This window comes from Xenopus laevis, chromosome 3L (assembly GCF_017654675.1).
Source record: "Xenopus laevis strain J_2021 chromosome 3L, Xenopus_laevis_v10.1, whole genome shotgun sequence".
NCBI lineage: Eukaryota > Metazoa > Chordata > Amphibia > Anura > Pipidae > Xenopus > Xenopus laevis.
The window spans coordinates 21403875-21416902 of NC_054375.1; the positions used below are offsets into that span (position 1 = coordinate 21403875).

General features: G+C 42.3%; 1 protein-coding gene and 1 long non-coding RNA gene across 6 annotated transcripts in view; one reads left to right on the forward strand and one right to left on the reverse strand.

Moving 5' to 3' along the window:
- Positions 1–4653: 4653 nt before the first annotated feature.
- Positions 4654–6390, reverse strand: LOC108710797. The gene is made up of 2 exons (XR_001934797.2): positions 6099–6390; positions 4654–4891 (listed from the first exon to the last, which is right to left on the reverse strand). It is a non-coding gene; the product is annotated as an uncharacterized LOC108710797 (long non-coding RNA).
- Positions 6391–6507: 117 nt separating this feature from the next.
- anks1b.L (ankyrin repeat and sterile alpha motif domain containing 1B L homeolog) overlaps positions 6508–13028 on the forward strand; it is a 59554-nt gene continuing 53033 nt past the window's right edge. Inside the window, exon 1 of one of the 5 annotated variants that reach the window (XM_018251951.2) lies at positions 6508–6771. The gene's annotated coding sequence lies outside the window, so the exon portion shown is untranslated. The remainder of the gene's footprint in view (positions 6772–13028) is intronic. The other 4 variants (XM_018251950.2, XM_041586032.1, XM_018251954.2 and 1 more) reach the window with 4 other exon arrangements.

The following is a 13028-nucleotide window of genomic DNA, read 5'->3' on the forward strand; positions in this document are numbered from 1 at the left end:
ATTCAGTCTAATCTGAATCCTGCTGAAAAGGCTGAATCCTGGCCGAATCCTGGATTCGGTGCATCCCTACTAATTAGGTCACAAATCAGAAATTTGCTTTCCGACAGCTGACCAGGCTGAACTGCTACCCACTGATTGGTTACTAGTAGGGATGCACCAAATCCACTATTTGGGATTCAGCCAAATCCCCGGTGAAAGATTTGGCCGAATACCGAACCAAATTTGCATATGCAAATTAGAGGCAGGAAAGGAAAAAGTGTAAAAATTTCTTCTTTTTTGACGAAAAGTCACATTATTTCCCTACATGCCTTCCCGCTTGCTAGAAAGTAAATCGCCGACAGCATGGCATTTCGATCAGTTTTTCTTAAATCCCCCGAATTTGCCTCACGAGGAAATTCCGGGCGACTTCCGGAAGCGATCCGAGTGCCATCCAGCCAGCGATTTACATTCTAGCTTGCGAGAAGGCAATTAGGGGAGATTAGTTGCCAGAAAGTCTGAAGATCCAAGTTACAGAAAGACTTCATGTCCAGAAATCGCATGTCCTCAGCATTCCAGATAATTCAGTTCGGGCCAGGCACAAGGATTCGGCTGAATCCGAATCCTGCTGAAAAAGGAATCCTGACCGAATCCCGAACCAAATCCTGGATTCGGTGCACCCCTAGTTACTAGAACTGGAGAATATTTGGCACTTACTTACATGACTCCTGATTGTGGATGTTTTACATAGGGTTAAAAATGGCTGCTGATACAATTATATACAGACACTGGCCCCCCTTATCGGGAAAAACGGTTTCCCAGAATTCAGTGCACTATGATAAAATGTAGCATTGGCCAGTTTATATTAGGGTACATGTCCCTAAGGCTATCCAGTCCTCACATCTCTGTACCTCAGCTGGAGCTTAGGTCCTTGGGCAGCCGCCGAGAAAGCCTTTAAAATGTGCCACCGCAAACAATCAGGGCAGTCAAGCACCTGAGGACCCATGGCTAGGGGGCGACCCTTGGGTGCCTATTAGTGCGGGTTTTCCTGACCCGCACCCGACCCTAACCCGCCCTGCTGCAGCCCGCACCTCCGGGGTCCTTATAGACCCGCCGATGACGTCACAATAACATCACAAAAGGGGCGGGCGAGCAGACGCAAGACTATAAAACCGGAACCCGGATGCCGACATTTGAAAGTGGCGGGCCACCCGCGAGGAGTAGTGCGAGGTCAACCCGCACCCGCCCGACCCGCGGGTATCGGGTCGGCCCGCACATCACTAGTGTGTATATAAAAAATGTTATCTTTATAAGAAATACTTTTTAAAAATCTGCCCAGCCACCTGGGAGGGTGAGGGGTTCCCAGACTTCAGTGTATGGTGTGAGCGGAAGTGATGTCACATATGTGCATGTACAGTTTGCTAGCAGGGGGTGCCTTATGATCAGTGCCTAGGATGGTGCTGGACCTAAATTTTGCACTGCATACAGTAAGTTTCTGGGCCAGTCTTTGGGTAGGGGAGGGAGAGATGGCATTTACTCTGGACCCCACAGCATCAGAGCATTCCATTTGGATGTAAAAGTAAATTAACACACAAATACAGGTTACCCGGAAACCTGTTATCCAGACAGCTCCAAATTACGTGAAGACAATTTCCCATAGACTCTATTAGAAGCATATAATTCAAAGTTGTAAAAATCCCCCTTTTCTCTGTAATAAGACAGTACTTTATAGCTGATCCTAACCAAGGTATAATTTATCCTTATTGGAGACAAAACAATCCTATTGTGTTTATTCATTTTTAGTAGACATGACTACTCTGGCAGATTAGTCGCCCCAGCAACAAATCACCTCTTCTTTGGGCGACTAATCTCCCATAAATGCCTTCCCACCGGCTAGAATGTAAAACGCAGACAGCATGGCACTTGAATCAATTTGTTTTTCTGAAGTTGCCCGAAGTTGCCTCACGAGAAAATTTATGTTTCAGCTGAAACTCCCAGCACCCTACCTGTCAGGGAATGTGGGAAGTGGTAGTTCATCAAACCACCAGAACATGTCTGGCATGTAATTTTTCCATATTTAGAGGGTCCCCAGAGATCAATAATCCTGATTCCATCCTGAGGGGGATGGCCACGTGAACTGGAATGACACCACCGCAATAGGCTGAAAAATCCTTTGTTCCATGTGCTTTATGGGAGGGCTAGCAGTCTTTCCCTGTGCCAACATATGGCTCTCTATCTGCTCAAGCGAGCGACTCTCCTGATATCTCGTCTGTGCCTGGGACACATTAACTGCACGAGTGAGCACTGCAAACATTGCTGCAACATCTGTCTCCCCTGAGCTTGCACTGGCACTCTCCCTGCTGCTCTGAATCAATGAAATAGAGCATAATCACAAATCTGCAAGGGAAAGTGCGACAGCCCGAACCCTATGTGTCGAACAGGCATCCTTACCCATAATAGGAGACCATACAGCAAACAAGGCAATCTAGGAAACATTATGGGCTAGTAGCATAGCTTTCTTTTATTGCAAGGTAATAATAGTATTAAGTCACCCCTGAAATCTTGCAAGGTGCCCATGCAGTTGATCAACCTTTAAAGGGGTGGTTCACCTTTAAGTTAACTTTTAGTATGTTATAGAATGGCTGATTCTAAGCAACTTTTCAACTGACCTTCATTTTTTTTTTAATAGTTTGTGAATTTTTTCCTTCTTCTTTTGGCTCTTTCCATCATCAAAATGGGGGTCACTGACCCCAGTCTAAAAACAAAATGTAAGGCTACTAAAGTATTGTTATTGGTACTTTATATTACTCATCTTTCTAGTCAGGCCCTCTTCTATTTATATCAGTACATTGTTGCTAGCATTATTTAGACTCTAGCAACCGGATTGCTGAAATTGCAAACAGGATAGCTGAAGAATAAACTCAAAAACGACAAATAATAAAAAATGAAAACCAATTGCAAATTATCTTAGAATATCATGTTCTACATCTTGCTAAAAGTTAATTCAAAGGTGAACCACCAGTCTTTAAGGGCAACCCTCCAGAATAGCGATGTGCGGGTCGAGAAAAACTCGACCCTAAATGAGAAGGATCTAGGGGTCTTTGTAGATAACACGTTGTCTAATTCTGGGCAGTGTCATTCTGTGGCTACTAAAGTTCTGTCTTGCATAAAAAAGGGCATTAACTCAAGGGATGAAAACATAATTATGCCTCTTTATAGGTCCCTGGTAAGGCCTCATCTGGAGTATGCAGTGCAGTTTTGGACTCCAGTCCTTAAGAGGGATATAAATGAGCTGGAGAGAGTGCAGAGACGTGCAACTAAATTGGTTAGAGGGACGGAAGACTTAAATTATGAGGGTAGACTTTCAATGTTGGGGTTGTTTTCTCTGGAAAAAAGGCGCTTGCAAGGGGACATGATTACACTTTACAAGTACATTAGAGGACATTATAGACAAATAGCAGGGGACCTTTTTACCCATAAAGTGGATCACTGTACCAGAGGCCACCTCTTTAGACTAGAAAAAAAGAAACTTTCATTTGAAGCAACGTAGGGGGTTCTTCACAGTCAGGACAGTGAGGTTGTGGAGTGCACTGCCGGGTGATGTTGTGATGGCTGATTCAGTTAATGCCTTTAAGAATGGCTTGGATGATTTTTTGGACAGACATAATATCAAAGGCTATTGTGATACTAAGCTCTATAGTTAGTATAGGTATGGGTATATAGAATTTAATTAAAATTAGGGAGGGGTGTGTGTATGGATGCTGGGTTTTAATTTGGAGGGGTTGAACTTGATGGACTTTGTCTTTTTTCAACCCAATTTAACTAACTAACTAACTATGTAACCCTAACTCTCGCTCACACTAACTAACTATGTAACCCTAACTCTCGCTCACACAAATAATAAAGAATGAAGACCAATTGCAAATTGTCTTACAATATCATTCTCTTCATGCTAAAAGTTAATTGAAAGGGGAGCAACCGCTTTTAACCTTTGGATCAGGGGCCCAAAAGGGCTTCCATGCGGTTACGAATGGATCGTCATGATCCATTATACTACAGGCAAAGAGAATCAGTGGCACAGTACAGTTCCATTCAGTGGCACATGATTCCCACCAAGCCCATTCTACAGCCCTATAAAGATCAAATTGGGAGCAGACTCAGTAAATACTATGAAAACGCATACCGGAGACCTCTAGTGACCAAACAGAGGTAAAAACTACAAATACAAAAAATTTTTCTCCAAGGCTTGCTAATTAGTAAAAAAATATATTTTATTCACATCAATTATTAAAAAACATCAAGAGTATACCCTCTAACGCCTAACGCGTTTCATGCTTACCCAGCACTTAGTCATAGGCAGAATTCAGTGGATTCTGCCTATGACTAAGTGCTGGGTAAGCATGAAACGCGTTAGGCTTTAGAGGGTATACTCTTGATGTTTTTTAATAATTGATGTGAATAAAATATATTTTTTTACTAATTAGCATGCCTTGGAGAAAAAATTTTTGTATTTGTACATTCTACAGCCCTCGCTATATACAGCCAGGTCTGGGCTGAGATTCAAAATAGGTTCTAGTATTTCAAATATAGAGAGGCCCAAACACCCCCCCACCAGCAGCCCCTCCCCTCCCATATTCTATTAAATGACACAACCATACAATAACCAACTTACACAACTTTGTGGAAAAAGAGGAAGGTTAAAGCTTTATTAAACAGGTTAAGGGATAAACACAGTCACCACATGGAACACCCAAATAAAATCCCAACACACGTAGACCCAAATAAACAAATGACTTGTTCTTGGCGGGTTAATCTTTTTGGGTCAGTCTGGATCATAGCTTGCTCCTGTGCTGCGAATGCGGAGCCTGTGCCACAACTCTATCTCATCTGAGGGGTTTGCCATCTGGAAAAAGTGCTGAAGGTGGGAGGGAAAAATATTGCCCTGAGGTCCATAGGTTAACATAGGTTAACTGATAATAACCCACATAATTTAATGCTGGATATTAAACTGCCAATATGACTTGCCATTGGGCACAGACTGTACCTCCCACAGTCTAGTCTAGGGGACCAAATATTTGGATCACCCATCCATGTCCAAACAGGGCAAAGATTCTTAAATGTGTATGGGCTGCTATAGAGGGCCAAGTGACTGAACAAAAGTATTAGTGGGTTCAGGTGCACGGACATTTGACAAGGAGGGCACAGTGGCATCACTGGGCGCAACAGCACAATCATTTTAGCATCTCACTAAACTTCCTGCATATCATTCTGTGCCCCCAGCTGCTTCTATAGTTATACCCTTGAGTGGGCACTAGTGATGCGTGGGTCGACAAAAAGTTTACCCGCACCCAACCCTAATCGACCCCTCCACCACCAACCCCTAACCCAAGTGCACCTCTGTATTTACAGACCCGAGACTGACATGCCCCACTCTGACATTATAGAAGGCGCGGGACATGCAGGCACATGTCTATAAAAAGTAGGGATGCACCGTATCCAAGATTCAGTTCGGGATTCTGCCTTTTTCAGCAGGATTTGGATTCGGTCGAATCCTTCTGCCCGGCCTAGCCGAATCCGAATTTGAATACGCAAATCAGGGGCAGGGAGGAAAATCACGTGACTTTTTGTCACAAAACAAGGAAGAAAAAAATGTTTCCCCTCCCAACTAATTTGCATATGCAAAACAGGATTCGGTTCGGTATTCGGCCGAATCTTTCCGGAAGGATTCGGGGGTTCGGCCGAATCCAAAATAGTGGATTCGGTGCATCCCTAATAAAAAGCACTGATTGGAGGTGGAAGCTGGCACAATAAGGTCGAGGGTGGGGAGAACAGAAGGAATAGCTGAACCCAAACCAGCCTGTAACCATGTGTTATGTCAGACCCAATGGGACCCGTGGGTTTTGGGCTAGCCCACACATCACTAGTGGGCACATAAAGATATATAACTAACCCATTGCCCCCCCCTGCAATTCTCTCTCTATGTGTATGTATATATGTATTACATGGTATGGGATCCATTTTCTGGTGACCTGTCATCCAGAAAGCTCCAAATTAACTCCATTTTATTGAAATAATCCAAATTTTAAAAAAAAATAAAAAAAAAAAATTTCTGACACTGGTACCTGCACTTTGATGTGCCGAGGAAGTGGCGCTTTCTCTTTCCCGAGTATCGCAGCAGATCGCTTCCCGTCACTGAGTCTTTATTGCCAAGTGGGTGCCCCGGTTCCCTTTGCTGTTGGGGCGTCATTCCTGTGTCTCTGTTCCTATACAACAAACAGCAGGTTAGTAACGAAGTCGCACGTGATTGCCTTTTAAACCAATACCCACCCTCATCCCATACAAACGAATGCCTTTATGGAGCCCCCCTCTCCCCCCAACCCAGCCTGATTGTATCTCCCGGTCTCATCAATCTGATACGAGCTCAGCCCCGCTTACACAATTGCGTGGAATACACGCGCACTGCAGGTCTGCCAGCCCCATATCCTATTACCGGCTTGTATGGAGTAGAGGCGCACTACCTGACTGACAGCCTATATCCATAGAAACAGAGCTGGCAGAGGCGCTACAGACACAAGCCCGGCGCTGGAGGAGAGAGAGGATGCGATCTGTCTCTATAACCTTCCAGCACTAACTCCGTGTGCCAGCCCCCAGGGCACCCCTTTTTCCTTCCCCGGACACATCCATGCTGCTGGATATATAATATAGGTTCGCCCCCCGCCTGCACGTCTTCGGATCGCCCCAGGTGTCCCGTGAGACCCACTGATCTGGAAGATTTTTTCTTCTCTCTCTGGGTGGGTGAGTACCTAATGGCTTGTCATATCTGCCCTTCTTCCGGGCAGGGCTCCACACTTGGGCAACTTCAAGGTTTTGGACTCTCTGCCTCCTGGCTGGGGGTATTGCCCTGGCACAGGGGTGTTGGGATAGTATAAGCAGCTAGAATGGCACCCTAGCCAAAATATTGGACACCATGTGTAAGGTTGACATGTCATCTCTCTGTAGCTTATTCTCCATCACCAACAGATGCTACAGGATTGCACTGTATCCTACATTGTGTATACAGCCTTCTGCCAGTGCAGTACTCCCACCTGCATCACCATTATCTCTATATATACCTCTACAGATATCTATCTATATATATCTATCTATCCATATATTTTAATCTATATGCCTATATATATATATATATATATATATATATATATATATATATATATATATATAGTATATATATATATCCCTTGCGCTCTATCGCTCTATCCATCAGTGGTTGTGTATGTTGTCAGATGCTTTCCAATATAAGATTCCATGCTTGTGTATGTGAATGACTGAGAGGGGGTGGAGTGAATCCCACTAGGAATTAGCACTTTGAAGTAGAATGTGAAGGCCTCTTTAGATCACGGTGATACATCTATGCGTACATTCCCTGTATTTTCAACAGGACGATAAGTATTTAAATAGTGCAGGTCTTTTGTTTTCTATCTGCTACAATATGGGCATTTCCTAATTCCTCAGCGACTTCTAATATTCAAGGGTTACATGTTTCTCTGCACCAGACTCATAAATAACCTGTAAAATATATAATTATAAATGGTGCATAGTGATGTAATTGGCTGTGATCAGTTCTAGTGTCACATGTCACTGAAACTAGTAATGTATAAATAAAATATGACATTGGGAGGCCCATTTATCAAAGTCCAAATATACAACTGCCAAATCCGCACATGTTTTTTCCCCTTACTTATCAATAAATTTTCCCGAAAATTTCCTGTGCAGGAAAAAACCTGAAAAAATAGTGAAATAAACAAATCGTAGAATTTTTTCAGATTTCCACCAAAAAATTTTGCCCAAAAACCACAAAATGTTCGAATTATTGCACAAAACCCATCGCAGATATCTTTGGGACTTCTCACATTGACTTATATGCAACCTTGGCAGTTCTGAGATGCCAGATTTTTAGATTTGGATTTTTTCCATCCTCAGGGTATAATAAATCCTAAAATAAAAATAACCCCCTAGAAGTCACCTCAGAGTCCCATGATGTACTTATTTGTGTGTATAATTGCCTTGATTGTGGTGAACGCACAAGCAACTGCCTGGGAATTAGAAATATTGTGAATCTATCAAATATCAGTTGTTGGTAAGAAGCACAGCATAATTTATTGTATGAATAGGAATCCAAACCTCCTGGAACGGACTGTGAATAGGGGATAGCAGGTATAGTAGGGAAACACTGTGCCTATAGCAGTGGGATTATAGTCTCTGGGAAGGGACTGTGACTGTGGGATAGCAAATACAGTGAGAAAGATTGTGTCTGTAGTCACAGTGGGATAGGGACTATGGCTGTGGGATAGAAGGTATAGCAGGGAGAGAAGGTGCCTGTAGTAGCAGTGGGATAATAGTCTCTAGGAAGGGACTGTGGATGTGGGATAGCAGGTATAGTATGTAGAGATGGTGCCTATAGTAGCAGTGGGATAATAGTCTCTGGGAATGGACTGTGGCTGTGGGATAGCAGGTATAGATGGTGCCTATAGTAGCAGCGGGATAATAGTCTCTGAGAAGGGACTGTGGCTATGGGATAGCAGGTATAGATGGTGTCTATAGGAACAGTGGGATAAAAGTCTCTGAGAAGGGACTGTGGCTGTGGGATAGCAGGTATAGTAGGGAGAAATTGTGCCTATAGTTGCAGTGGGATATTAGTCTCTGGGAAGGGACTGTGGCTATGGGATAGCAGGTATAGTAGGGAGAGACGGTGCCCATAGTAACAGTGGGGATTATAGCCCCTGGGAGCAAGAAACATCATGTAGCATAACTCTATTATAAAGTATAACTGACTCAATTTTGTTGTACCTTACTACACACAATATCTTACAGTTGTATCGTACGACACCATCTTGCTTTACTCTACACAGTGCTACAGTTACTTCCCTTTCCTGTGACATATTATGTTTTAATATACAAGATTATACATTTTATGTACTACTTTAGAATCTCTTCCTCTGACACATAGTACATTCCATAGGGACAGGTGTGCTCCTCATTTAGGTCTCTATCGACCGAGGGAGAGTCACTGGATATGATGGCACTGGATTCCTACAAAGGATTCATAATGTACCAAAATGTTCAAGATGCTTTGTATGAGCCCATCCTATTTTATTTTCTGCAAGATTTCATTGTGAAGCTACACCCCAAAACTGTTTGTTGCCTACTGAAAGAGATAAACGCTATTTGTAAATGTATTTGCAGTGTTTATTTATCCCTTTCTGTTCTCTATTACTGAAACAATGTTGCAGAAGTAATTTCTCCTCCAAGCCTGTAAAACAGCTGCTTCTGCTACTTTGTATCAGCTGAAACGCAGCGAATACAAATGGACAGACGAACACTGCTTCCAGTAGCAATTACACTCAGAAAGAACTTTACAACCATCTCTAATATTTGTAATAAAAATATATTGGAAAGGTGCTTAGAATTCTATTGTCTTTCATTGAGCAAAAACCTGCTTTTGGGTTCAGTTCCCCTTTAATCACCTTTCCAGAGCCTTTGCCTGCTACAGGTTTCCCAAGGGGGAGACGTGAGTTCAGTGGGAACACAAGGCAGCTCGGTGGCAGCGCGTGTGATACTGTATATGGGTTCTGTTGTAGAAACCCTCCTTACGGTGGCGTCTTACCGTATTCACTGGATGTGCCAATGACCTTTACTTATCATGGAACAGTTGTAACTCACACAAACCTGTGTTGGGGGTGGAGGGGGTGATAGCTTTCCCCAAATTTATACAGTATTACCCATAATCCTCATATACAAGATATACATGTTTGTGACCTATAATAATTCACTTATTGGTGCATATTAACTTCATTAATGTAAACCATGTTAGGCTCCTCTTGGGCCCTCCTAGTAGTGGCTCTGCCTCCTCTACTTACCCCCTCACCCTGAGAGCCTTCATTGTTCAGTGATGTTTTGATTGTAAGTTCTACTGAGCAGGGACCTCTTTACTCCCTGTATCGGTCAGCGTGTGTATGTGATTTGTAAGATTGATGCATACCCTTCTACTGTGCAGTGTTATGGCACTGGTGCTTTATAAATATAATAGTGATAATCCTGAGACCTGCCCTTGAGAGGAATGGCACCCTCTGCTATAAATTACAAGGCCAGAAATTCAGCAGTGGCTCCAATATCCTTTAATATCTATATAAATATATATAATCTCTATAATAAATGAGCATCTTTTTTGGACCTAGTGTGTAGGGACGCACTGAATCCAGGATTCGGTTCGGGATTTGGCCAGGATTCTGTCTTTTTCAGCAGGATTCGCATTCGGCCGAATCCTTCTGCCTGGCCAAACGGAATCCTAATTTGCATATGTAAATTAGGAACAGGTAGGGAAATCACGTGACTTTTTGTCACAAAAGAAGATTTTTTTCCACTTTTTCCTTTCCTGTCCCTAATTTGCATATGCAAATTAGGATTCAGATTTGGTTTTGTATTCTGCTGAACAAGGATTCGGCCGAATCCCAAATAGTGGATTCAGTGCATCCCTACTAGTGTGTAGTCATGTGGTCTCTATACCAGTCACAGCCTTTTGTCTTCTCTTTAAAGGGGTTGTAAACCCAACCGTAATGCCGTCCCACAGTGACCCCTAGTTTTCTTCAGACGTTGCAGAAAAATGTCATTATAGATGCAAGAAATTAAAACTTCATTCCCAGCACTGTGTCAGACATCTTGCTGTTATATTACATTTAGAGATAATTATGTAATTTTTGTCTTCATTATATTACACTGAAATCAAACATGGGGATAAAGGAAAGACTTGTTTATTTCTGGGAAACTGGGCTTAAACCTTCCAGGAACAAAGAACAGGGAGGCAGATTTATACAGATCAGATGGGATTCTCATCGGAGGATTTATTCCATTTTAATGCAACCACTGGCTGTGGAGATTTGGGGAATAGTGTTGTTGCGCAATATTGCTTTAAGGATACAACCCTGGTGTTGCTGGACTACAACTCCCATCATGCCTCAACCTTCATTATATGCTACAATATTACTCTGGGATTTAAAGTACAGTTTGGCTGAGCAGTGCAGCAGTTTTTACTTCCCCTTCAATCAAAAGTTACATTTTAAAAATGCCTTTACTGTGATCTAGTACAGCCCACTTACCCATGAGTTAAAGATTCTGTATCCACCCCCTATAAGCTGCCATAAGTATGGCCTAATTGAACCCAATGTTTGAGTTAAAGGACCATTAACCCCAAAAATGAGATCTATTATAAATACTATTCATGAACTGCCACCAAAAGCCCAAGTACAAAAACTCCAGTTGGGTCTCCCATAAGAATATCCTGCTTTCTAGAAATGGTGCAAATTACTGCCTCTGAAATGCTATTAGGGCATCTTTTAGATTGTGAGCTCTGTTGAGCGGTTCTCTTTACCGATTGTTATTGGCTGTATTTTTGTGCTTAATCTATATGTTTGCTGTGTACACCCTTCTATTATACAGCGTGTATATATGTGTTAATAATGATAATAATGTTATTTTCCTGATGTTACTGGTAAAGTTCTCCTGCCTCACCTTTGTGATTGGTATAGTCCAGAAGTTGCTTGATTTTTCCAGATTAGTTTTATAGCAATAGCAAGAATCCATTCCCACCCACCACACCACCTACTCTAGAGTCCACAAGGCAGACCAGCTGTTATTTTTGGGTAGCCGAGGATGAGGAGCACTGAGGACAGTGCTTTATTAGCAGAGTCATGCAGGCATTACACAACAGTAAGCTTAAACTCTAACACTCTCAAGCTGTACAGAAAGTCCTGTGTATGCACAGTACAAGTCCTGTGCACAGTGACACCTGCAGGCCATTTGTATAAACACCACATATTCCCCTATAGTAGGAAAGCATTTGGAAAAATTAAATAAACATCAATAATAAAACAGTATACATATTAAAGCAATATTATGCATCCTTCACATCACATAGTCCTTGGTCCATGCAGGTAGTTTTCTTGTTCTCTCAGTACACCTTATAGGTTCACTTTCTTCAGGCCTATTGCAGTTGGCATCAGGAGTAGGAAAATGTCCTTCATCAAATGGAGCTTCTCCAAAGTCATATCTAACAGGAGCAAGATGCCTTGCATTCCATATGCGTCCTTCAGACAGTTCATATGTGTATGGTCCTCACTGGCGTCTCACTTCAAGAGGTGTAGTAAATTTAGATTGTCCTTGTTTCAGTATTCCTGGTTTCTTAATTCTGACTAAAGATCCAGGCTGAAGGTGTATTTCTTTTGCACCACGTTTTCTGTCAGTATAAGCCTTGCATATGGCTTGTTGACGTTTGACAATGTCAGCAGTAGACGATTTTGTAGGCACAGTAGTTTGTGGAAGCTTGATGTCTGCAACATGTAACTTAGTGCGCATCTGTCTGCCATGTAATAATTCAGCAGGAGATGATTGGGTTGTTGCATGGCACGTTGCTCTGTAGTTATGTAGGAATTCTGTTGTAAATACTTTCTAAGATTTCAGTAAGATTTGCTGTCTGTAGTGATTCTTTCATACTTCTGTTGAATCGCTCGATTTCTCCATTTGCTTGTGGGTAATACACTGAAGATTTCCTATGCACAATATTCCTCTCTCTCAGAAAGAATTCAAACTCGGATGAGACAAACTGTGGTCCATTGTCTGATATTATGTTGTGTTGAACCACAGCGAAAGCAGTATTTTTTATTTGTATTTGCTGCACAGTTTTGCAGTGTAGGTGAATCCCTTTCCTTAGCACTGTATTTTGCCTGTGACTGTGCATTATTAGGCCACAGTGTTAAATTCACAATCTGTACATTCCCAGCATTTCCCTGACTGAGAGTTTTAGCCTCTGCCACTGCTATTTCAATTTGGCTAGCAACTGTAATAGCCTTTGCAAGGGTTAAATCCTGCTCTAGGAGCAGTCTCTCTCTAATGCGAGGTGAGTTTGTTTTTTCCACTATTTGGTCTCCTAGCATTTCATCTGTTAGATTCCAAAACTCACAGGTAACAACCAGCTCTCTCAAAGCTGCTACAAATTGTTC